This window comes from Macaca nemestrina, chromosome 8 (genome assembly GCF_043159975.1).
Source record: "Macaca nemestrina isolate mMacNem1 chromosome 8, mMacNem.hap1, whole genome shotgun sequence".
NCBI lineage: Eukaryota > Metazoa > Chordata > Mammalia > Primates > Cercopithecidae > Macaca > Macaca nemestrina.
The window spans coordinates 150,238,635-150,264,600 of record NC_092132.1 but is presented as its reverse complement, the minus strand read 5'-3'; the positions used below and the strand labels follow the sequence as shown (position 1 = coordinate 150,264,600).

The following is a 25,966-nucleotide window of genomic DNA, read 5'->3' as shown; positions in this document are numbered from 1 at the left end:
TTACAAATCAACGAGAGAGAGACAGACAACCCATAAAGTGAAAAACAAGTAATTGATTTGAACTGACTCTTCCTAGAAAGAGATACCAAATCATCAATCCAATAAACACACACAGTCATTCAACTTCATTAGCAGTCAGAGACATTCAAATAAAATCACCATGATGAGAGAATACAACATCCCCACTAGAATGGTTAAAATACAATTTTAAAAACAAGAAACATGCCAAACATTGGTGATTTTGTGGAACAACTGGAAATTTGCTATGCTACGGTGGTATTACAAATCAGTAGAATTATTTTGCAAAACTATTGGACACTCTCTGCCTTGGTTGAGCACATGCATACACTATGAGTGGACAACTGCATTCTTAGGCATATACCCAATATTCACCCATGGCTAGAATGTTCACAGTAGCACTATTTGTAACCTCTGCAAACTGAAAATGAGGTAAGTGCCCATCAGGGTTATAAATAAGTTGTGGTATGTTCACAGAATAAAATACTACACAGCAATGAAAAGGAACACGTTACAAATGTGCACAATAATGTAGGTGAATGTTACAAACGTAACTTTGTGTGAAGGAATCTAAAAGCGAAACGATGCAAAATCTACAGTGTCATTTATAGAATGTGTCAAAATAGGCAAATTAGTCCAAGAGAATGGGCTACCCCTGAGTTGGGACTGATGATTTCAAGAGCATGCTAGTGTCTTATGGGAGTAATGTTCTGCATCTCGGCCTTGTAAATTTCACAAACTGTGAAAGTTTATTGACTCTAAATAGCTGATATGTGGACACTTCTACATGCATATTTTATTCTGAACTAATAAAACACCTGAACATATCTGAGAACCACTGACATAAATGTGTCTTGACTATTTACTGTAAGAATTCCCTAAGAATTCTTAGTGTAAATAACAAAGTAAAAATAACCACATCACACTTAAAAGCTCAGGCCTTGGAATTAAATTGCTGGGTGGAAATGCAGGAAATGCAACTTACTAGATACGTGTCCTTGAATGATTCATTTGACCTGTAATTTTTCTCATATTGAATATTGAAATAAAGTATTTCCAGTTCACATGTTAACTGTGAGAACTGAATGACATAATATAAGATACACAATGTCCCAGGCACTCAAAAAGTCCGTTAACATGAGGTTTTCCAGCTATCAATATATCATAGTTTTAAATTGAGTGTGTGTGTGTGTATATATATGTATGTGTATGTTTGTGTATATATGCATGCTTGTGTATAAGTGTGTATATATGTATATGCACACATACATACATTTCCACTGCTCCTTTAAATGAATCATGAGGCTTTATGTACCATTTAATAACTAAAGCAGTGAACTGATGTCTTCAAGGAATAGTTTGCAAAAATTAGTATTTTTTGATATCAATTGATAATATCAATTATTAATTAGTATATATTATAATTGATAATATCAATTACTAATTAGTATATCTTATAATTGATAATATCAATTACTAATTAGTATATCTTATAATTGATATCAATTACTGATATTTATTTACACTAACTTCTATCAATCATGTATCATGTATTATGGCACAGTTATGATTTATGGCTTGAAAAGTGATTCATTGAAACAACTGAAACCAGTCATCTTAAATCCATAGCGAAAAAGCAGCTTTTAAATCTAGTTAAACAATACCATTAACAAGTACTGATCAGAGGAATAAATGCATTTAACAATTTTGATAGAAAAGAGGAAAACAGTAGGGTTTTTAATATTTGTATTTAAATATAAATTAAATACATGTTAAAATATATGAATATAGGCATATGTTTTTAAATACACATAGAGATAGAGCATGCACATACTGAGATAAATAGACACACTTAAAGGTCAGAATTTACTAAATATTTTAGTTTTCATACAAAAGATAATGTTAATTTCTGTATCAGGGTTTCAAAAGCATTATTTTCCAATAAAGGTAAATAGCAAATTGAAAAAAAATTACCAATGTCACTTTCATATTTATCATAAGAATATATTTAAGGATAATGAACTCAGGTGGCTTTACATTCATTTTTTAAGCAGGTTTGTTTAACAAGCCTTCCATTATCCTTTGATAGGCCTCTCATAGCAAGTCTAACCTGTCTTCTACTTAACATATAATGGCCACTTGTGATTGTTATATAAAAGATTATATGTGCAATACATAAACTTGCATAAAGTAAGGAACTAATTCCCTATAAAACTGTTAGAGACATGATGCTTGCCAAAAGTGGCATCTTCTAGTACAAATCTTGGGTACAAGGGACAGAGAAAGGCACCAGAGAACAGAAATCACAAGTGCCAGCCTGAGCAGGGCCCTGAGGTAGCATAAATTCACACCTGGCTTCTCTTCATTCAGAGGTCCCAATGCTGCAGTCCCTCAGGACTCTGATACACCTAGGTGTGGAATTGCACACATACACATGAAAACATCAGTGAGAATTCATTTGTCCTGATTTGGTTAAATAAAAAAAAACATTACTTAGTGTTGACCAATAAATTCTGGATATTCTTCTCTTTTAAATTATAATTTTAGTACTCACTCAACCGAGAAAATGTCCATGACTGGCCTTAACCTGTATAAAATCTATAAGTAAATAATGATTCCAATCCCAATAGCATTCACCTCCATTTTGCACCCTTTGGTAGGCTACGTTAGGAGAATCTCTACTTCGTCATAGTGTGTATATCAAAATACCAAGGCTGCAAATTTTGCTACCATAAAAATTATAACTTTTATATTAAATGCCTTCTGAATGTGTGTATGTGTATATATATATATATATATATATACCTATTCAGAAGGCATCATTCATACATATATATATATGCACCTATCGAATGAGTAAGCTCTGAAATAAATGTACCTATTTCTAATGGACCTAGCTTCTATGATTCTATCATGCTTATAAAGCAAGTCACTTCTCATACACTCGCTGGTCAGATACATTTGTTGAAACTGCATACCTTGTTAACAAGATCCCATCTCATTACTTTATTAGCATTGAGTTTATTAGGAGACATTCACACGTCAGAAAAGTGGACAATTCCTTATGGGAGACTATTTATTAGTGTTCACAGAAAATCCTGAAAAGCCTCTGGCATCAGACAGGTGTGAGTTATAGAATCAATCTGACCTTTTCAGGGGTTTGTCAGTATTTATTGGCACACTTAGTGACATTTATATTGTTAAACGATAATATAAAAGCTCGAAGCCACCAATGGAGTAGTGATGAGGACAATATCCCTTCACAGGATGCTATAAATTATTTGAAAAAGCTCAAGTACAAATTTCCGCTTTTCTCAGCGATGAAAATAAACTCTTGAAAAATGTCTCTAGATGGTCTGTTCTCTCGGAGGACTAGGGAAGAAAGAACTGATGCTCCACCTAGTAATGAAATTAGGCAGAGTCATCATCCAACATCTGAATCGGCTATGATGAGTGTCTGCTCTGTAGACATTCAATCTACCCACCTATTATCTTATTATCCTTTCACTCCTTGCTTTCTGTTCTCTATTCCCCCTCATTCTTCTCTCCATCTTTCTCAAGCTCACGGAAATGCACGTGTGAGCTCATGAACTTTCAGGCACTCATGAATATCAGCCCCTTCTCCAACTCACAAACAAGCTGAAGTCAAGTTTATTTATAACGGAAAGCTGAGTTTCTCAAACAATCAGCTCTAGAATAAAAATGTGTCTGACCTGGCAAACGTCTCCGTGAACAGAACAGTTTGCTCTTTTGCTAAATTTTTCTAAATAGGAGTAAAGTTTGTCATTAATCTGTGAATAAATATAAATTGATAAAAGTTGATAAGTTATGGGCATAAATCACAACAAAGTAATATTAATGATTCAAATTATATATATGTGTGTGTACATATATATGTGTACAATTATATGTGTGTATACATATATATATGAATCATGTACACATATGTGTACATATATATACACACACACACATATATTTTTTTTTCTTTTTTGTTTGAGACAGAGTCTTGCTCTGTTGCCCAGGCTGGAGCAGAGTGGTGCGATCTCAGCTCACTGAAACCTCTGTCTCTCAGGTTCAAGCAATCTCCCACCTCAGCCTCCTGAGTAGGTGGGATTATAGGCGTGCATCACCATGTCCAGCTAATTTTTGTATTTTAGTAGAGATGGGGTTTCACCATGTTGGCCAGGCTGGTCTCGAACCCCTGACCTCAAGTGATCCGCCTGCCTCAGCCTCCCAAAGTGGCATGGGCCACTGCACCAGGCCCATTATATATTTTTTAAACAAACTATGATGCTAAATTGGTTATGTGCTAGTTGTGGCAGCAGCGATTTAGAATGTAATCGATTCAACAAATTCTTTACAAGGCCAGATGATAAATATTTAGGTTTTGTCAGCCATACGGTCTCTGTCACACTACCCAACAGTGCTGCTGAGGTTTTAAAGCGGGCCACAGACAGCACACTAATGACTGAGTGTGGCTGTGTTGCAGGAAAACTTTATTTACCAAAATCCCTGGAGTCAGATTTGGCCCGCAGGCCACAGTTTGCTGAGCGGGGAGACGTATCTTCTAACGACAGCTACTGATGATTCAAAACCTACTACAGGTGAGACACTTACGGAAGCCTTAATCTGGTGCCTCTAAGATGGCTGTCATCAGCCCTAGTCTCTGGAGGGGACAGACTTACAGACAGATGTACAGCCAAAGATCACAGAAGGAGGGAGGGCAGAATAGAGATTCAAACCCAGATCTAATTCCAAACGTTCTGCCCTCAGTGGCTACACTATATTGGGTCTCGCATGATACTGATTCACTGAACATAAACACAGCCAATCATCAGGGGACCCAGGTCATTTTTCAGGGAAATGCATGTCTGCAGATAAATACATTACAAGACTTAGAGAAGCATTGATCACTTGGCACCACAATGACTTTAGTGACCTTTCAAACTCTGCCCCACACATTTTCCCACCTACACATCAAGACACAATCCCGCTTGAGCTGAGCCACTGAAAACTAGAGGTTGAGAGTTCTACCAAAACTCTATTGTGTGAGTGAGGCTGGTGGCACGCGTAGAGGGTATTCCAGCTGCTGAAGAGTTCAAGCTCCCAGAGGCGATCAGCGTCAACAAGGAATATCTCAGCCTTGAGAAGGACATCAATGTTCTTGCACGGCAGTGGCGACAGAGCCACCTGGGAGGCCCAGGGTAGTTGCCCCCCATCGCCAGGTGATGTTTTCTGAGACATTTTCAGGAGAGCAATAGAAGCAAGATAAATCAACAGCTCTTTCCAGATGCATCTAAGAACAAGTTATCTTCTACTCTGTCTGAAACGTACACACATTACAGACCCTATCCATGAAAGTGGGGTTAATTTTGTTCTAGATGCCCAGTTCTCACCTCTGGCTGAACATTAGAGTTGCCTGTTTTTGTAAACATGAATGTCCAGACTTTAATCTCAACCAATTAAATTAGAATTCCTCTAGAACAAGGCCAGGGAAATCATGTTTTAAAGCTCCCCAGGTAATTCTAACGTAAATAGAGAGTGAGGAACACTGTTCCATACTAGAGCTAAGAGACAATACCTGTGCATCTGAGATATGCAGACGTCACAGTTTTGGAGGGAAATAGCTTTGATCTGTGGACAGAAAAAACTCAGATTACTATAATATCTCACTAAATGAACTGAGTGTGTGGTATCAGAAAAGGCATTTTGCTTCTATCTGCCTCCATTTGTTCATTTGTGCAAAGAAGAAATTAAATATCCAAAGTCTTATTCATGTTTTTATGTAGACTGAACAAAATAATGAAAACTCAGTTGACATCAGTTACAATTAGGTAAAGAATACTTTTGATAGCAATACTTAAGAAAACAGAGAAAACATGCCTGTCAGGATTCTTATCTGGTTATTAGAGGAGTCCAACTTCTGGCAGAGAAATTAATTGAAAGCACAAAAGATATTAGAAAATACTGTACAGTCATCATTTTTCTGCAATATCATTAATTAAAAACAAATGCTCCTTTGCCTAAGTGGGATAACATGGATAACTAACATCATTTATATGCAATGTTTGTCATCCCATAAAAATTATATCATACCTGACCTAAAAACTTCAAATCAAAACCTAGAGAAAAAGTGAAGAGTCATAAGCAAAATGTGGTGATCTGCTAAATACACCCAAATGCCAAGCCCTTGTTAACATAAGCCTGACACTTTGATCTTCAAGGCAAGTATTTGTATCCAAATTCAAAGGATGGTGATTACTCAGTCAGATGAGCTGTAAACAAGCTTGATAGAGAAGCCTATTTCATTCCATACTGAAACCTTCTTTTACCTTAATGCAAGGTTCATGTGCAAAATGCATAATTAAAAAGAAGCGCCGTTTAGGAGATGATTATCTGTTAGCTCAAATGAAACCAAAGCGCTTTGCTAGCTCCCCCATCTGACCTTGTCACGCCTCTTGTATCAAGTACCAGCTGGAGAAAGCTGAGCTAATAATGGCCCAGCTGCATAATCTAACAAGATCTTTGTGATACAAGCAAGGTCAAGTGCTCTATCATGTTGAGATTAATCTCATTGTGCACTGAGAGAGAAAGAGGCTGCCGGGACAGAGATGGTGCTGCTGGCTGGAGACCTTATTGAGTCCCAGTCTCTGGGACAACAAACCGACCTTCCAAATACATAGCTCTTCTAAAATGAGCTAAGAAAGGTACTGTTCTAGAAAATGAAGCCCTCTGTCTGTAAACGTATTCCATTTCCGTGTCTTCAATATCAATGGTGATTTCTATCATATAATTAAAAGCATATCTTCATACCATTTAGGTTTATGTGAAGATTTTATTAATTGTATTCTATTTAAGTAAACTTTATCCTTTATGACCAAAAGTGCTTACAAACTCATTCAACTGCCATAATTGTTGTCATTTCCTACAATAATTCTTAAAAGGAGCTTAATATGTTAACTATTTTTTCTGCTGATGACCAATTCATTGGTTCCTGCAAGTTAGAAGTTTTACTTCCAATGATTCAGATGAAAAATCACTGTTTAGAAAAGAAAATGAAGTGTTAAGATGCAAGATTCTATCAAGACTAATTTAGCAGCAGTAATAATAATTAATCACATTTAATAATGATAAATTAAAGAGAGGTTTCTTAAATGTTTTTCTAGAAAAGCATTGTCATTTTTTTCAGAGGTTAAAAGAAGAAAGGATAATCTGCCAAGTCTTACAGTATTAAAACAAATTTTGCTTATATTTTTTAAAATTTTAATATTTTTTACTAAAACATTAAATAACGCCTTCCAGATTGTAGTCATTAGTTGATATGCTTCTGATCTTTTTTTATATATATATATATACACACACACACACATATATATACACGTGTATATGCTCATTAGGTCGTAAGATATATGTATGTACACACATATATGTGTATATATGTATGTGTGTGTGTACATATATATCTCTCTATATATGCTCATTAGGTCATAAGTTCACTCAGCTGAAAGTCTGCAGAGGAAATCGAGATATTGGATGTTGGTTCTATCTACCGCCTATCTGCAAAATGAAACTGAACCTGGACTTCCTATGAATTGAGCTCTGGGTTTTGTGAAATAGACTTATGTATAGTATCACCTGAAGCATATGAAAGACGTAGAGAATGACATAGGTATTCCATAGTCTTCTGTTGCAAATTCTTTATTTCTCTGTTGACTATTTTGTATTCATGAAATAAAATACTACCAAAGGTCAAAGGCACTGAAATATCAAAATTACTTTCTGAGTTGGGCATGATGCCACATGCCCGTAGTCTCAGATACTTGCATGGCTGAGGTGGGAGGATCATGTGAACCCAGGAGCTTGAGACAAGCCTGGCAACATAGGGAGACCCCTTCTCAAAAAATATAAACTTTTTAAAAAAACTTTCTGAATCCCAAATGATCATTGCATTTGTGTGTTTTCATTTTAGGACAAATTAGATAATCTGACAGTATAACTTCGATAGTTTATTATTGGGTGTATGGACTAGTACTTCTTTTGCAGCATTGTGATAACTAGAGTATCATATTCCCTAAGAAGAATACAATTTTACTTTTAATAAAAGATAAGAAATATTCTTGTTGCTCCAACTTGCAAAGAAACATCAGCTATTTTGCTGGGTTTTAAATCTGATTTACTTGAAAAATGTTAATATTAATGGAGAATTGCACACATGAATTCAACAGGCACTGGGCAACATTTACTGCTTGGTAGGTATTTTACTTGAGTACAGAAAACAAAGACAATGGGGACATCAGCTGCCCCCTGAACCAGCTCCCAGTGTCTTGGAGGAGACTGAGGATTCCAGCCGAGTGAGGGAAGTTTTGAAGATGAAGGAAAGCACTGAGGCACACTTGCAGGACTCAGTGGAGGACAAAATAACTTTTATCACTCAGAGGATAAAATAATTGATAACATATAAGGTTTTTATAAAGATTTCAGGAAATAAAGCACGTGGCATATTTTTCCAGTTTCAGAGGAAAGGAGCGTATTTCCAATCCCGAAATTTAATAAAACCGATTACTCCAAATGAGTCCCGCCCCAGAAAACATTTAAAGGAAGAGGCTGGGAGTGTGATGCAGATGAGCATGTGGCTCTGAAGTTTGTGCTAATGTTTAAGCGAATTTTTGTTCTTAGACATTTCCAGTGACTAAAAGACAGTAATATCTGTTTTTATAAATCAAATGCTCATATTCAGTAAGTGTACACATTGAGAGGACAAAAGAGCAAGATTTCTTGAGTGTCTCACATGTGCCAGCTGCTGTCTCCTAGGATTCTCTCAATAACATGTGAAACGGATGTTACGGACATTTTCTAGCTATGGAAAATGAAGGCCATGAAATAGTTGAGCAGCTTTCTTGTCTTGTTTTGTTTTACTATTTTGAGACAGGATCTCACTCTGTCATCTAGGCTGGAGTGCAGTGGTGTGATCTTGGCTGATTACAACCTCCACCTCCTGGGCTCAGGTGATCCTCCCTCAGCCTCCCAAGTAGCTCGGACCACAGGCGTGTGCCACCACGTCCAGCTAATTTTTGTATTTTTCTTTGTAGAGACGGGTTTTTGCCACGTTTCCCAGACTAGTCTCAAACTCCTGGCTAAAGTGATCTACTTGCCTCAGCCTCCCAAAGTGCTGGGATTACAGGTGTGAGTCACCGTGTCCGTCCTGAGCAGGTTCCTGAAATTAGGTCAATTTGATTCTGAAATCCATCCAAGGCCAGGTGTGGTGGCTCATGCCTACAATCCCAGAACTTTGGGAGGCAAAGGTGGGAGAATTGCTTGTACACGGGAGTTTGAAACCAGCCTGGACAACATACCAAGACTCCATCTCTTAAAAAAAAAAGCCAATAGTGGTGGTGCACACCTGTAGTCTCAACTAGTTGGGAAGCTGAGGTGTGAGGATTGTTAAGCCCAGGAGATCCCGGCTGCAGTGAGCTGTGATCACACCACTGCACTTCAACCTAGGTGACAGAGTAAGACCTGTCTCAAAAAAAAAAAAAAAAAGATTAATTCTGTCTCCTAACACACGTCTCCCAGGCAGTACAAAACTGACAGAAACTGAATCTCTGCCTCATGCTTTCATTACTATGTGATTTAGGCACATCAGTTATTTCTACAAGCCAAATTCCCTCATCTGTAATGGTAACCTATTAAAGCTTGCCCAAAAAAAGGTTAGTTACTGACATGTTTATATTCATATGATTTACAAAATTATAAGAACACTAAACACTTAAGAGCAAAATGAAAATGAACGTTTTCCAGCGTCCAAAAGCACAGCATCAGTTACTTCAATGTTAGCACACAATACTATCACCAGCCTGATAGTCACAAAAAAAATAAAAATAAAAAAATTAAGGAAGGTCACACTCGGGTCAGGTTCATTGTGTGTGTGCTTTTCGAAGTATCTTCTTCCTATTCAGGCAGGACAGATACATAAGCTCGACGATAATATCAGTAAGTGAAAAGTAACAGCCCAAATATATGAGGCGTTTAGACTGCTTCCAATGTGTAGCCCTATTTTACAAGGTTAAATTAAAGTGCTGAGGTCAAGCATTTACTCAGATACCCGAACATTCAATAATCCAGCACAAAGAACAACTACACATCACTCACCATTAATTGCTGAAAAGGGAAACTGTCTTCAGCCTACCTCTTCAGGAAGATGTGTGGGGAATGTATTATGCTTTCTATGTCTTATCATTTACCTACACAGATCATCAAGGAGAATTTCCCCAAAGCTTGTGAAGTCATAGGCTTCATAGCTCCTCATTCATTCAGGCCCCAACTAAGTTCTGCAAGGGGATCTAACAGACCGTGCATCCAATCCTACGTTAAAGGAATTTTGTGAAAATAATAATAGTAATAATAGGAATAATAAAAATAATATTACTCTAAGTAAAACCAGTTAAGTCTGTTCTCTCCACACTCCAACTTTCACTCTGGTGCACTTCAGTACTGTTGCTTGGCACGTCGTGGGATTTTGAAGACTGGGTTCAAAGGGAATTAAGTAGGCACTTATTTGAGTATATTTAGGCAGTTTTGTGTGTGTGTGTGGTTTTTTTTTTTTTTTTTTTGCCATTTCCGTGCATTATGAAGTTATTGCTAGCCATCCTAGGACAATCTGGACAGTCTTCTACGTGAACTCAGCTGAGCCACGATGCCCAAGTGCAGGTTCTGAGAATGTGCTCCACGGGCCAGACACAGAGCCGGCGAGTGGGGAGGACGGCAAGGATTGATGTGGACAGAGCAAGAGGCCTCTCTGTGAAATTAACTTGAAGGAAGTTTTCTCAAGTCTGACCACAGTGATTAAACAAAAACATATGACATAACAATCATGGTTCAGTTGTCACACTGGAAATAACTTGTCAATAATAGTAATATGGATTAAACAAATTTGACCAAGTATGCTGGAGAAATGCTGGAATTAGCTTTCTATTATCTCTGCAAAAAATATGACAAAATCATCCTCACACAAAAAGGTAATCAAAGAGTTTTTAGCCAAAGCTGTGGGAAAAAAACATGTTCCCAGGGAACATCAGAAATAAAGTGACTAGAAACTTCTTAAAAAACATTTTTTCTTCGTATATTTGTAATATTTTTAGCCTATAAAATGTGTAATTTGTTGTGATTTCTTGTCTTATTGTAAAGAAAAATTTTATGTCCAAAACTAATAATATAATATTCACAATTTTATATATATTTTTTCTTACAGGATCATCAAAATTGTATGACCTTGAAGCTTAACAAAATCTGGATCACTCCCTAAAACCTATGAGGACGGTATGAGATAGCTTGTTCCAAAGGATAAAGCTAAAGCAAAACCAGAACCCTTGTTATGATTTTTTTTACAAATCAAATTTACAAATATTATGAAACCAAAGGCAAATGCCACTGCTCTACTTCCTCTGCACCTGTCTGGCTCCAGTCTCATCTCCACCATTGGACTCTACTTACTGTGTGTGGTGTCTTGCTCTGAGTTAGGAGAGGTAGTCAAGGAAATGGCCATGTCCTCAAAACACAACAACCGCAGCAACCACTGTGGTAACAATGCAGTCATCACAATAAGCATTAGCATTCGCGTTGTAATTGAGCTCATTCAAACAAAGCTATCTTCAGTAGAGAATTTCCCCTATAGAGAGCATGCACACTTTGATTTTACCTGTTGCCAGACTGATCATTTCTTCATGAAAATAGTAAAAAGAACACACCCCTGGGTGGAGATTTAAGATGTTAATGAGACACGAAATGCATGAGCAAGCATGTACAGTTACCGCACATGTGCACCCAGAGGACCACTCAGAACTTGCTTCCTGGCAACACCTCTTCCCACCTCCTTACGAATAATAATGTAAAACTCCCACAAAGGGAGTCTCCATAGTGCTGGTCATTGCTGCCTCATCCTCATGAGCTGCAAGCCCTGAATTCTCTCTCTCAGGGTGTACTGTCTATTCTGCGCCTCACTTAAAAATAGTCTTTTTCCTTTGCAAAAAAAAGTACTCTATGCTGCACTTCTTTGGCTGTGTGTCTTTTGTTTGAATTGTTTTAAACTGAGAATACAGGAACCCAGGTATCACAACAGCAGTCAACAGCTCCAGTCCCATCTCCACACTGTAATCTACTTCCTGTGCAGCTGTCTTGCTCCAGTCTCATCTTCACCACTGAAAGCTTTGCTCTGGATTTTTTCTATCATGAGGAGTAAATGGATATTGCAACTCAAGAGGGGAGACATCCCTCATGGCTTTGACATTTCCAAAAACCAGCATAATTTTACGTTTTTTCAATTAAAAGAAAATAATCTTGAATTATCTTGAGCCCTCAAATATAGCACGGCAAGTAGTTTTATAATTTGCTGAATTAAAAAAATAATAATTCTAGGATCGGTTCCTCAAAAGTGCACCTAAAATAGATTTCTACATCCTATTGATTTGTTGCCTGTATGGGGCTATTTACAGAAAATAAATGCTTAGTGCTAAGGCTGAAACAAGACTTCAGTGTTAACCTAACAAGAGAGTCTAATTGAAAAGTGCATTGATCCTTTTTCCTGCCTCCAACTATATGAATTAGTTTCTTGATTAACTAGAATTACTAAGGAAGTGTCTCTGCTTCCATGTGTCAATTAGAAGTGCATATGGCTGTTAAATATTTAGGTGCTCTAATTTAAATTCACTGACAAGGGTTTGCTCTGGCTCTATTTTAAAGGAACATTATTTTCACACCTCTCTTACAAATCCTATACAATTACAGTGGGTCCCTAGTATTCAAAACTGTACCATACAGATGACAATTTCCAATACGATGAATAGGGTAATTAGAAGAGTCAATCATGAATCTCCCATTTGGTTTGAAACCAGCTTAGTGGAGGCCATTTGTGAGGTATGTATTATTTGAACGGTATAGGTGGAGTACAGCCAGTGGTCATCATAATTAAACATTCAAGGACTTCTTAACATATTAATTGTGATTCATGAATCACCTAGATGTTGGCCTTATCTCCAAATCACTAATTCAGAGACAACAATAAAGTGTCCTGTTGCTAAGAAAATGGATTTTAATTAAAATAATTAGTGTTTAAAATAATCGCTGTGCTTACAACAACAAAGAGATGGTCTACTGCTTTCTATTTAAATTATGTAAAGCAAACCTATCTACGTTTATTAACATAGATTCATGTTTGACGTTACAACTGAGACAATTTATAACACAAGGGAAATATCTTATTTTATATACTAAATGAAATATTGTGTGATTGTGGGTTTCTTTGGCCCTATTAACGCAATAGTGTCAATCCACAATGTTTAAATCTTAGCAGACAGAAAAGAGAAAATCAATCTTATTAGGCTTCTCTTCAATTTAAGTGTACCTATCCTTAGGAAATAAATATGATCCTAAAAGGACGTAAGCACAAGTAATAGGCATGTAGACTTACCTTTCTAATGCCCAAATATGTACCATTTAGTAAAGTCTCAAAAAGGGAACAATGCTATGCTAAATAATTACTGCATTTGATGCACACATAATTATAATCCAAGTATTTGTATTTAGTTCCTAACTTGTCCATTTATTTGCTTGTGCTTCCACTTATTTATTCATTCCTAATTCATTCATTTAAGAAATATTTCCTAGGGTCATAATTCTTCACACTCCCATTGTACCTGCCCTGTGAGCCACAGCTCTGACTTGGCTTGTTCCCTTCCAGGCAAGCCGGATGGGAATAGTCAGGTTAACTTCATCCCCAGAAGGTCTGTATGCACACTCAGGTGTGTGAGGCGCCTCCCACATAGGCACTTTAGGTCTGACTTGTCAAAGATGGTCCTTTTACCCACCCCTATTGCTGTAAATCATTCAGTGCAGTGCGGTTACTTCCAGAAAAAGAAAGGAAGAAATGACTGGGGAGCGCTGGACTCATGCAGCTGCTGATTTCCATTTAGACGTGTGATGGTAACTTCCTGATGGGCCCATCCTTGGGGCAGGTGGGCCTGGCTTGAGTAACAAGCCCGATTTGATTCAGTCAATGTAATATTAAGATACAACAAAAATATCATCCAGAGTCCTGTGAGAAACATCTTCCAATTCTATAGCCTGGTTAACGTCACCAAAAATTTCTCAAAACAGTCCTTCCAGAACTTATATCTGTCTATGAGTGACATTGCCTTGGGAAAAATGCATAAATCTATTTCCAGATTTCCATATACTCACTTTGCTGAATTAGCAAAACATTAAGACTAATAGTCCAAAGAGACGTTAACAATTGTGATTAATCTTCGCATGGAAAATCCTACAAGTAATGTCTCCAAAATGTTGAACACTTGGGAGAGAAAGTAAATCGAATAAAATGCTACCAAATAATGTCTTGAGTATTGTTTTTAAAAAATTAAGAAATACGTGTAAACAGCAAGTATATTGTCTGAGAGTCTGAAAGGATGGTCTCATAGTGACATCAAGTTTGAACCAAAAATAAATATTAGGAAAAAAAATTAAACAGCCCTTGTCTCTCACCTAATTCTATTTGATGTTTGGTTCTCTGATAACAACCTGATCTCACAAATCACATCATCAATACTCCTGAGGAAATCTGCTTCACATCACATCCTGGATAGCAATTCTAGCTGGCCATTCCTCTTGAGCAACTCAGTCGCTCTCTGGATCTAGTTTTTGTCATTTATTAAATGAAATTATTGTACTGGAAGTTTCCGAATATTTCTTTCAATACTGGATGTATTCATGATAGCACTGAAATCATGGAGACCCAGTGATTTTAAAACAGGAGTCTGAATTTCAATGAGACAAGGATTAGTAGCACAATGGTGTCAGGAAGTTATCAAAACAAAGGAGTGAGATGACTCAGCCTACCCTTTCTACAGCGACAATGGTCATAGTGTGACTAGCAACTGTAATTATCTACACATAATAAGAGCTGTGCGCAGGAGCAGTCAAATACTTGGGTCAGGTTTCTCTTACAACCAATGTGCTCTAACAGTGAGTCCTACATTTGAACACGCATGGGCCAATTCTAAAACAAAATGTTTCTAAAAGACCTGTTGATTAACTTTTAATTGAATTTATGATCTTAAAGTCATGCATATATAAACTTGGAATGCTTGAAGCCTGTGTACACTATAAGTTATATAAATAAATGCATATCAAACTGCATCAGTAAAAAAAGAAAAAAAAGCTATGAATTTTAAATAACACTAAACTGCCACTCAAAATGGACTGCTGTAGCACAAATCATCATCATAATCATTAATAATAGGATTATTATTATCAACTTCCTTTACCATGCCCATAATCCCATGAGGAAGTCCTATTAAAATTACTGCAAAAGCCTCCTCCATGAAACATTCTGTGATATCATTTGCTTTCCTTTGGCCCAAATGGGCTATTTGCTTGGTAAGTTCATCTCCATCATTTTTCTCATTAGCCTGAGGATATTAAAGTGCTGCTACGTATAGCCCATGGAATCTTGGCCGCAGAACAAATAAGGTGGCTATGTGGATGACACAGTGTATGTTTAGATATAGTTATAAAACCATCAAATGAAGACACAAAATCAAAATCTAGTCACGGAGAACTGGAGAGCTCCTAGGAGACTCCCAGATCCCCAGTTTGACAAGGCTATTTTTACCACCTAAATTATGTGCTTACAAACAAGGTATGGAGAGAAATACATTACAGTCGCCCTGACGCCCAACTTCTCACCATGCAGCAGAGCTTCTACCAGCTGAGTCAGAGTGGGGGCAACTATACTCCAGCAATCCCTGCAAGCCATCTAGCAACAAGCGTATGAGCATGGATAATTCCCCTACATACTGAGAAAATAAAAATAGCTCAGATAAAACTATTGCAAGATGCGTGAATACAAAAAAAAAAAAAAGAAAAAAAACATTATTTGAACAATTCAAGGACAACCACTCTGATGTTACATGAGCTACGTGTGTAGCAAACTCTCTGTTACATGGCATGATCTGTTACGGGGAGAACGAAATGTTACTAATCAAGTGTCGTTATAAAGAGTTGTAAAGGGTTTGATGACATGTGTGACATAACTGTACAAACTGTACAGTGCAAACGGTATAAACTGTAGCATCATAACTGTACAAAACCTACTGTTCCAGAGAATACCTAGGAGTCTGTCATATCTTTGGGTGGTCACCATAAACATAAATCTATCCTGTGATGGAATACGAAGATAGAAAAAGATTGGCCTGGGGCCTGAATGTTTACTAAATGAAAGGTGCACCCATCAATCATTCTGAATCCACACGTGGACCTGGTATTTGTTGGTTTGTGTCTCATTCAGAGTTCAGAATGGACAGGTGCAGGAATTCCTGAGCAGAAAATCCTACTTTTCTGCTACATACATATTTGAAGACCTTCTCTAAGACATTAACATCTTCCCTAAATTTAATTAATAAATTATCAATTATTTCTTGATTGCTCAGGACATAGCTGATGACCCCAATGCTTTGTTGGCCGCCTTAGGGGATACAGTCATTTTAAACTGTGGTGACTCTATTCAAGAACTTCTGCCCTCAAAAACTTTATGGGAAAACAAAACAAAACAAAACAAATGGGACCATACAGTGTATATATCATTGCTAAAATATGTGCTGGAAGCCGCAAAGGCTGTACAAGTCCACGGAAAGAAAACAATTGAGGTCAATAAAATGAGGAATAGATAGAGAAGGGTTCATCTTTAGTTTTAACATATGTGGACTGACTGGTGCCATGTTAGGTAACAAGGACACAAAGATTGCCAGTCCTGTCAAAGCTGGCCTAGGACAGGAAGCCAATCCACAATGAGGAGAGGATGGACAAGAGGGCTGGAGAGTTGGCACCAGTGTGGGCAGCCAAGGGAAAGGAACCCCCAGTCCTGCTAAGAAATGGGACTTCCAAGTACGCTTTGCAAAGGAGGTGCTACTTCAGAGCAGATGCGGGCTTGCTGGGCAGATTCTCTGTCCTGGCACAAAGAGTGGCTGCAAATGACCCATCTGGGTATGTTGACTAGTTCAGCATATTGGTCACATGGATTATATGTGGGGAGATGGGGTGGTATTGATCCAACCACAGAGGTGGGTAGAAACTACACCTGGAAGGACCCTCATTTTGGATGCTGTCCTAAGGAAGTGGAGAAACATCTAGGGATATTAAAAAGAAGGTTGTTGTAGTAAAATTTCTGTTTCTCAAGAATCAATATGGCTCCAACATAAGTATGTAGTGAAAGGAAAAGGTTTTGGAGGCTGAGAAATTACATAAGGAGGTGGCTTTTGTTATAATCTGGGCTAAAGATGACAAATAACTGAGCAACTGTCAGGTAGCGTGGCTGAGCTTAGCAGTTGGAGGAGCTGTATGAACAGCTTTCAGGGCACAATTTTGACCTGATTGGAAGGTGACAGTGGATAGCACCCCTCAGCATGACCCTACCACATGCACTGTGTCCTGAAAATGTCCATTTATTCAGTTCCTTTACTCCAAACCGTGAGTTTAAGAACTTGCTTAAAATGTGTCTTTAATGTGTAAAATATTTATAACTTAATTCCCACGGGAAGGGTAGTTTCCCTCCACTGGGCTTGTTGAGCTGCAGCTACAGCTGGTTGACACTGCAGCTGGGTGACACTAGCTAGGTGACACTGCAGCTGGGTGGCACTGTAGCTGGGTGACAGTGCAGCTGGGTGACAGGGCAGTTGGGTGACACTGTAGCTGGGTGACAGCGCGGCTGCATGACAGTGCAGCTAGGTGACACTGTAGCTGGGTGACAGGTAGCTGGGTGACAGTGCAGCTGGATGACATTGTAGCTGGATGACAGTGCAGCTGAGTGGCAGTGTAGCTGGATGACAGTGTAGCTGGGTGACAGGTAGCTGGGTGACAGTGCAGCTGGATCACACTACAGCTGGGTGACAGTGTAGCTGGGTGACAGTGCAGCTGGATGACACTACAGCTGGTTGACAGTGCAGCTGGGTGACAGTGTAGCTGGGTGATACTGTAGTTGAATGACACTACAGCTGGGTGACAGTGTAGCTGGGTGACAGTGTAGCTGGGTGACACTACAGTTGGGTGACAGTGCAGCTGGATGACGCTGTAGCTGCGTGACAGTGTAACTTGGTGGCCCTGAAGCTGGGTGACAGTGTAGCTGCGTGACAGTGTAACTTGGTGGCCCTGAAGCTGGGTGACAGTGTAGCTGGGTGATACTATAGCTGAGTGCCACTACAACTGGGTGACAGTGCAGTTTGTAAGTAGCTGGGTGACACAGTAGCTGGTTGACACGGCAGCCTTCTGTTCCGGAGCTTGCTCTTCTCATTTCCGAGCATTACTTTTTCAGCCAGCTGCACGCTGTGCTCGGGTGTTTGCTTGATCTCTTTGAGTCCTTGTGCATCCAAAGACTATAGAGTATTAAATAAAAGAAGGTCTATAAAGGACAGATCAGAGCCTGAAACTTTATGGTTTTTCATTATTGCTAGCTGTCATAGTGTTATCATTATTGTCATTACTGTGGTAATAAGAGGGCTTTTAATAACGATTTTGTAGTAAAGAGATAATTTATAACCTGGAGTCCAAAATTAATGTATGTGTACTTTTAGGGGAGGGTCATGAATGTACTGATAACCGGTGAGAAATAGTATGTCCTCAGCATGCAAAGCAGATAATGTATTGATCATTCTTCCTGGCCAACAGGATTTTTACTTCAAGTGCGTAGTCATGTTCTTTCCCAGTTGTACTGAGGTTTCTTTGATTTTTCCACTTTTTCCCTTTTTCTTTCTGCATCAGTGACACTCTTGCCAGCTTCAACCAAATATCCAATTTAATTTTTTCAAAGTGTGTTGATTGGAAGTGAAGAAGGGCATATTTCAGCAAACCTTCATCTTCTCTAGAATCCGTGCTGATGCAGTTTTTGGTCTTACTCTAATGACTTCAAATTGTTTTCCACTCGGTAGATCTCACACATGCATTGCCAATTCTGAACCAAGGGAGCCAGGCTTTGGAACATGTACACCAACCTGCCGATCACATTTGCTCATAAAGTGGTGTCCTCGTTCAGGGAGCCTTGGGGCACAGATCTTTTGATAGTTTCTCTGAAAACCGCTGAAGTAAAACAGTGTCTGGCTCCTCCAATTTAGGTGCACAGAATGTACTTGCGTTTAACAACTTTATTAGATTTTGAAATGGCCAAGAATGGAACAAGTGTCTTTACGTAGGTTTAATGCTTTTTGATGTGACAAGCTAACACAGTTTCTGGCCTCAAAGTGTGCTTTATTAAGCTCCTGGGGTGTTCACAAATATTCATTGTTTGCATCCTGATATTAACGTAGTTTTCTTATACTGCACTCTTCTCTAGTGCTTTTCCCATTAGATTATTTTAGATCTCACGCCATGAGTGTGACTGTGAACAGGAGGACAATACACGTATTTCAGTGCCTAGTATTGGCTTTAAATGGCTGCTTCTCTTATTCTTTCCCTCCTTTTCTCCTACCCTATTCCATTTATTATAGATTGTTCTTCTTCTTTTGCAAGGATTTGTACAGATTGTTCCCAGATTCCTATTTATCTTGAAAACCAGCCTGAACACACTGCTAAGCCTTAATATGACAGAAGTAATACAACAACCTTCAGCCACTGTAGCAACATTGCTACTAATAAAACGGAGAATCTCACTTCCAATACGTCAGCGTTTTCTATGATTTTCAGCCCATTGACCACCTCCCAACCCTCATTCTAGGGTCCATTGATTAAGTCATGCCCTCACCCTTTACTGTCAACTCCTGTTACTCCAACTATTATGCAGTAAGGAGTTTTATGTTTCAAATCTTGGCTTTTTTGTTTACAAAAACATGCGATCTGAGGCAAATTATTAGATCTTTCTAAGGCAGTGGTCCCCATCTTTGTTGGTACCAGGGACCGGTTTCATGGAAGACATTATTTTCCATGGACTAGGGTGGCAGGGGATGGTTTTGGGATGAAACTTCCACCTGCAATCATCAGGCATTAGATTCTTGTAAGAAGCGTGCAACCTAGATCCCGCACATGCTCAGTTCACAGTAGCGTTCACCCTGCTATGAAAATCCAATGTCGCCGCTGATCTGAGAGGAGGCAGAGCTCAGGGGTAATGCTTGCTTACCACCACTCATCTCCTGCTGGGCACCCTGGTTCTTCACAGGCTGTGGACCAGTACCAGTCCATGGCCCTGGGATTAGAGACCCCTGCTGAGGAACACATTTCTTTATATCAAATAGAGTAGAGCTGTCTACTTGGCAACATTTTATGAGTATTAAATTACATAATGCACTGACTGGCCCATCTTGGATACTGAATAAATAGTAGCTACATCCAACTTTCCTTCCATCCACCAGCCGTTGATCATCCCTATCTCAACCATTTATCTCTTTCTCCGGTTTCCAGCTCTACCTCCCTGAACTCGGTGGACTCTGACCTCCTGAATGTTTTATTCTCTCTAGCCTTACAATGAATGCAGGTTTGTGTGTTATTAACGTGGCGTGTCGCCGACTACCTGGATTGGATAACTGCCTGCTGTCAGCATTGCTGCTGCTAGTCTGCTGAGCCAGACGGAAACCTTCTTACAGGCACTTTGGGGAAACCCAAATGAACTCTGCATGCAATTTAGCGACTGAGTATTCTTACCCTTCAATGTGACTCTGCACCAGTGGCCTCTAAAACTTACTCTTTGTCTCTGCCATGTCTGGTCAGAACTGGTTTTCTTGCCTCTGTTCCACCCATGTGTTTTTAGAATATCCAGATGAATTAATCTGTCCAGTTAAAAAAAAAATTTCTCAACCTACAGGGTTTAACAAAACAATTATGCTATATCATTATCATAAGTTTTCCAAGGCCAGAGCATTAATATTAATGTGATATTAATATATACATTATGTAAAATATTACTCTCAAGAAAGCCTAAAGTGGTATTATTGATGCCAGAGAAGTATGCCTTTCATATACAGATACAGTAATTGCTGGCATTTTGTCCTGTTTCTGAATTTCAATGTGTAGATTATTATGGTGCCTTTTTCTTCATACATAGTTCACTACTGTTTTTGGCAACTTTGGGTAATGTGTCAGAAAATGAGGTTCTTGTTCATTACAAATTGGCCCTGGCTATCTTAATGATGTGATTACACATCAGATACAGCATCCTGAAAGAAGCCAACAGGACATCATCAACTTTCAGGTGTTGGACTTCACCACCTCCCAATTGAGTCAATATTTGAGCCTCTCGGATCAGTGCCATGGGTTACGGTTTCTTAGAGCTCTCAGAACCCTTTGGTAGTCTTGTTTATTAGGGAGTCATTGCCATATATATTTTTTTGCCTCCACAGGACACGTGGCACACGACCGTGTACCTCTTTGGTTCGCTATTTGTTTCTCATTTGGATTAAACCTGGAATACCTTGTTCTGTAGTTTCTTGGTTAATGTCCTACCTGCCTGTCTAGGTGTGGGCTAAATGCCACCTCTGGTAGCACTGACTTCTCTGCGGGTGTGATGCCTTCACTTGAAGATTGTACATTATTTTGTTTATTTTTTGTTTATGCCTAATGAAGCAATTTGGCCTTGTAATTATATTTGGATAAATATTACTTTCACTTTGCTGCAATACGTGTTTCTGGAGAACCAGCCTATGTCTCATTCTGAAGTAACTTGTGCATATCAGGAGCTGAGTTAGGGTATAGATGAATAGCACCTTCCATTACCAAACAAATTGTAGGTTCTTTCTGGAGAAGACCCCTTCCTTTCATCCCAACATCGTCAAGCCCAGTCCTACAAATAGAAAAGATGTGACAGAATTGCACTAACTCTTTATTGCAGTGGAAACCTCTTTATTGCAATGAACCTATGTTAGTGCTTCTCAAACTTGAGTGTGTCTAGGAATGTCCCAGAGATTTCACCAAATGCACATTTGGCAATGGTGGTTCTAGGGTAGGGCCTGGTATTCCACATTTCTAAGAAACTGACAGGTGATACCAAAGCTGCTCTATGTGAAACACACTTTGGAGAGTTAGGAATTAAATGATCTCAAATACACATTTTCTTTCCCTTTCTTTTTCTTTTTTCTTTCTTTCTTTTCCTTCCTTTTTTTTTTTTTTTTTTTTTTTTTGAGATAGAGTCTTACTCTGTCACCCAGGCTGGAGTGCAGTGGTGCGAGTTCAGCTCACTGCAACCTCAACCACCCAGGTTCAAGTGATACTCATGCCTCAGCCTCCCAAGTAGATGAGATTACAGGTGTGTGTCACTATGCCCAGGTAATTTTTGTATTTTTAGCAGAGATGGGCTTTTACCATGTTGGCCAGGCTGGTCTCGAACTCTTGGCCTCAACTGATCCACCTGCTTCCGCCTCCCAAAGGGTTGGGATTACAGGTGTGAGCCACTGCACCCAGCCCCAAAATACATATTTTCCTTATCTGACCTTTCAAGTCAAAGAGGAAAAAGTACTAAGTTACAAATATAGAATACTCTTAAACTAGAATTTGTACTGGTGACTGATTTTCTCTGTGGTTCCTTCTCCATAGGGCCTATGTGTATCCAAATGTCTGTGGGGAAACTGAGGCAATTTTCTTAATATTTTGCGAGAGATTCAGAGAGACTCCTTCCATTTAAAGAATGATTAATAACAGGCAAACATGGGAAAAATATGTTCACATAAAAGGTAATATTTTTTCTGCATATAATTTTTTCAAATAAAGGAATACTTAGATTATATTCTTTTATACAACAGTTAGGGAAAATATTCACTGAATAACTGAAAGAAGGTTAATAACATGTACCTGATCTTAAATCCCACATAAGAAATAGAGTTGATCATCTGAAAAAAAGTTCTCTAGATTTTGTTAGTAACTATACATACTGGTAAGGCCACACACAGTTAACCAGGCAGGTGGCGTCAAGTCCCTGTGCAATAAAAGACCCCCCAACGTAGGTCCAATGCTTATGACTTTCCTACATGTGAAAGATCGAGGTGCATCTGCTAACCAGTGTTTCTCAACATTCAGCATGCATTCCCATCTCACTGGGAGGGCTTGTGCAAACACGGATGGCTGGGCCCCACACCCAGAGTTTCCGATTCAGTGCGACTGAAAATTCACATTTCTAAAAGGGTCCCAGGCAATGCTCATGCTGCCAGTCCAGGAACCGCTCTTTGAGAACCACACTCAATATCTCCTTATCCACATCCAAGTCCATGCAGATCATAGACTCATCTTAAAACTGGATGCTGATTACCCTAAACCTTGCTCAGAATTCTTCACCAGCCTCTACTCTAGTTAACAAAGTCCAAACATGTGGGCCTGGCATTCTAGATCCTTTGTGACTGTGGACCCAATTTAGCAGAAGGTTTTTGATCTCTTACTATTTATTTGCTCCTCTGCAAGAGGCCGATTTATAATCATATTTTTGGTCTGCCTCAACAATACCTTTTGATTTTATCGAAGCTGTTCTTTCACCAGATGGTTGTTAGACCTGGAGTGCTTTTAATTTTCTCTGCTTTTCAAAACCCTAACTGTTGAGAGGAGGCAAAGAGACTCACAGACATGCTCTCTCTTTCCTTCCCGTGATGCTAACTTCAGAGTTGCTGCAGGAATTCCTTCCACCCCACAGTGTACCAGGTAAGCATCAAACTACCAGCACTTGTGATGTGGGTTAATCTAAGGGAATTATAAGTGCTTCTTTATCTTGACTGTGACCACAAAATGCCATGGCATTGTATTAAGTTACAATGTGTGCCTGCTTCAAATAAAACCAATTGTTATTGGGACAAAAAAAAAAAAAAAAAAACCACGAAACATCAATTGGCAAACTAATTCAAAATCCCAAGGTATACCTGAGTCACCTACAGTAAGGTCTAGAAATATCCCGTGAACAATGTAATCTGTTTTCACCAAACATGATATAAAGTAATGTTTAATGCCTTAGAAAGCACGATATGAATTCTGAAAAGAAATAATGGACAAACTGTACCCAATGAGAGTTTGAAAAAAACAAGGTTGTGCTCAGCATAAACAGTGAAGACAAAGGTTTTAGGCAGAAATATAAGCTGTACAAGGAAGTGTGGGATCTCATCATAAAAGAAAATACTCTAAAATCTAATGAACTTAAGCTTTTTTTTTTTTTTTTCAGATTTACAAAGTACACCTTCCACAGCGGAGAGAAAATAACTATGTTTTATGTTAAAAAATGTGAATTAACTCAGAGGCTGATAGATCTTCCTCATCTTTGACACTGTAAATTCCTACGAGAGGAAAAATGACTTTTATATTGAACATATATACATACATAATATATGTGAATACATAGGCATGTATTAAGAAGGATAGCAGTGTCATTTTGTAAATAAAGTAAAAGTATTAGTACCAAGTCTTTCTACACAGCCCCAATGTTATCCTAAATTTGACAAGTGAACCTTACCCATCAGAGTACTGCTGGGTAATACCAGTTATCAGACAACTGGAACTCTTCAAACATGTTGTAAATAGGTCTTAATACTGCCATTTCGTAGATGAGAAAAATGGCTGGGAGGGGTTAATAAAGTTTCCAAATGTCATAGCTAGTAATCACCCAAAATATTATTCAAATTTAGATCCCATTGACTCAAAATGCCTTCTTCTTCGGTGTCCCACTATTCATAAACATTACTTTTCATGTTACACTGTGTATTACTTTAAATAGCACACACGCATGTTACCTGAATCAGCGATCTGATCTCATACAGCAAATGAAAATTTGTTGGAAAAGTGGAAAAATATATTCAGTTTGATCGTAAGTTTTTACACGCATTTTTAAGACTTTAATAAGACATTAACTTGGATGGTACATATTTGGTTTCCCAGCTGCTCAGCTCTCCGCCATGTTTGAAAATATGATGGAATTCAGAGCATGCCTGTGTCCTGCAAGCTGACGATATGGTGGCAGGTGCACTGAGGCCACAGAATGCACCAGGAAGAGACTCTGAGGATGCTGCCCTGTCTGCCATAAAGATGCTTAATCCCTTCATAAAATCACTAAATTTAAGTGCTCTGGTTTTATTTTGTTCACTTCATTATATATTTTGAAAGTGAACCAAGTAAATATTTACAAATTTTACAAAGAAGTCAGATTCAAATGATGCCTTTAGAATAAACTTGAGCAGACAGTATTATGAATGCATTATTTTTGGGTTCTAACACAGCAAAAGACAGATGATTTTAATATAAACCTATTGTGGTTAATAAGAAAACAGATTGATATTGCTAATTCTATAATCTATTTTCCCCTTTGTATTTGCATATGCTTCTTCAGCCCATTAAGGACATAAAAACACAACAACAAATTCGGTGCTTTTTTAGAGACTGTAGTGCCTTCTCTCCAGAGTACATTATTATGAGTATAAGTTGTTACTGGAGAGAGCATGTAACAGACTAAATCTCTGTCTTATTTCTGCCTTCCTTGGATGCAATGAACTTCAAGAGAAATGGAAAAATCAGTGCTTCCTACACAATATCTACACAGAATTGTTATTAGGGTGATTGACCATGAGCAGGAATGCTTTCTTGGGCATATTTCTGTAGCTATTACAAGACAGATGTGGCCAAGTGCCACTTATTGAAGGGCTGCCCATTTAGCCCTTTGGGGACATTCCAGAACTCTAGAAATTGGAGATGACCAGAAAATTCTGTCAAATTACCTTGGCAGCTGTGATTTACTGGACAGGTTGCCAATCACAGGACTCAAACAGCTCGCAGAAAATCATATAATGCAAGTGTCTGCTTCCAGACGGGTCTCTGGGGACTGGATGTCAGCGTCTCTCTTGAACGCTCATTCCAAAATTCAATCATATCATTCTTAAGGTCCTTTTCCTTTTGTTTAGCTGAAGTCTCTGTAATTATAGATTCTATTTTCTTTTTTTCCTTATTGAAAGACTATATAACA

At 38.4% G+C, this 25,966-nt stretch overlaps 1 protein-coding gene and 1 long non-coding RNA gene across 3 annotated transcripts in view; both read right to left on the bottom strand.

The window, feature by feature from the left end:
• Nucleotides 1-11,314, bottom strand: part of LOC105491870 (uncharacterized) — a 68,354-nt gene extending 57,040 nt beyond the window's left edge. The window contains exons 1-2 of the long non-coding RNA XR_011607303.1: nucleotides 6,354-11,314; nucleotides 5,603-5,655 (exon numbers count right to left, since the gene is read on the bottom strand). This is a non-coding gene — a long non-coding RNA (uncharacterized lncRNA). The remainder of the gene's footprint in view (nucleotides 1-5,602; nucleotides 5,656-6,353) is intronic.
• The window catches only part of LOC139355625 (CUB and Sushi multiple domains 1), a 2,038,620-nt gene that overhangs the window by 924,528 nt on the left and 1,088,126 nt on the right, over nucleotides 1-25,966 (bottom strand). The gene's annotated exons all lie outside the window — the stretch shown is intronic.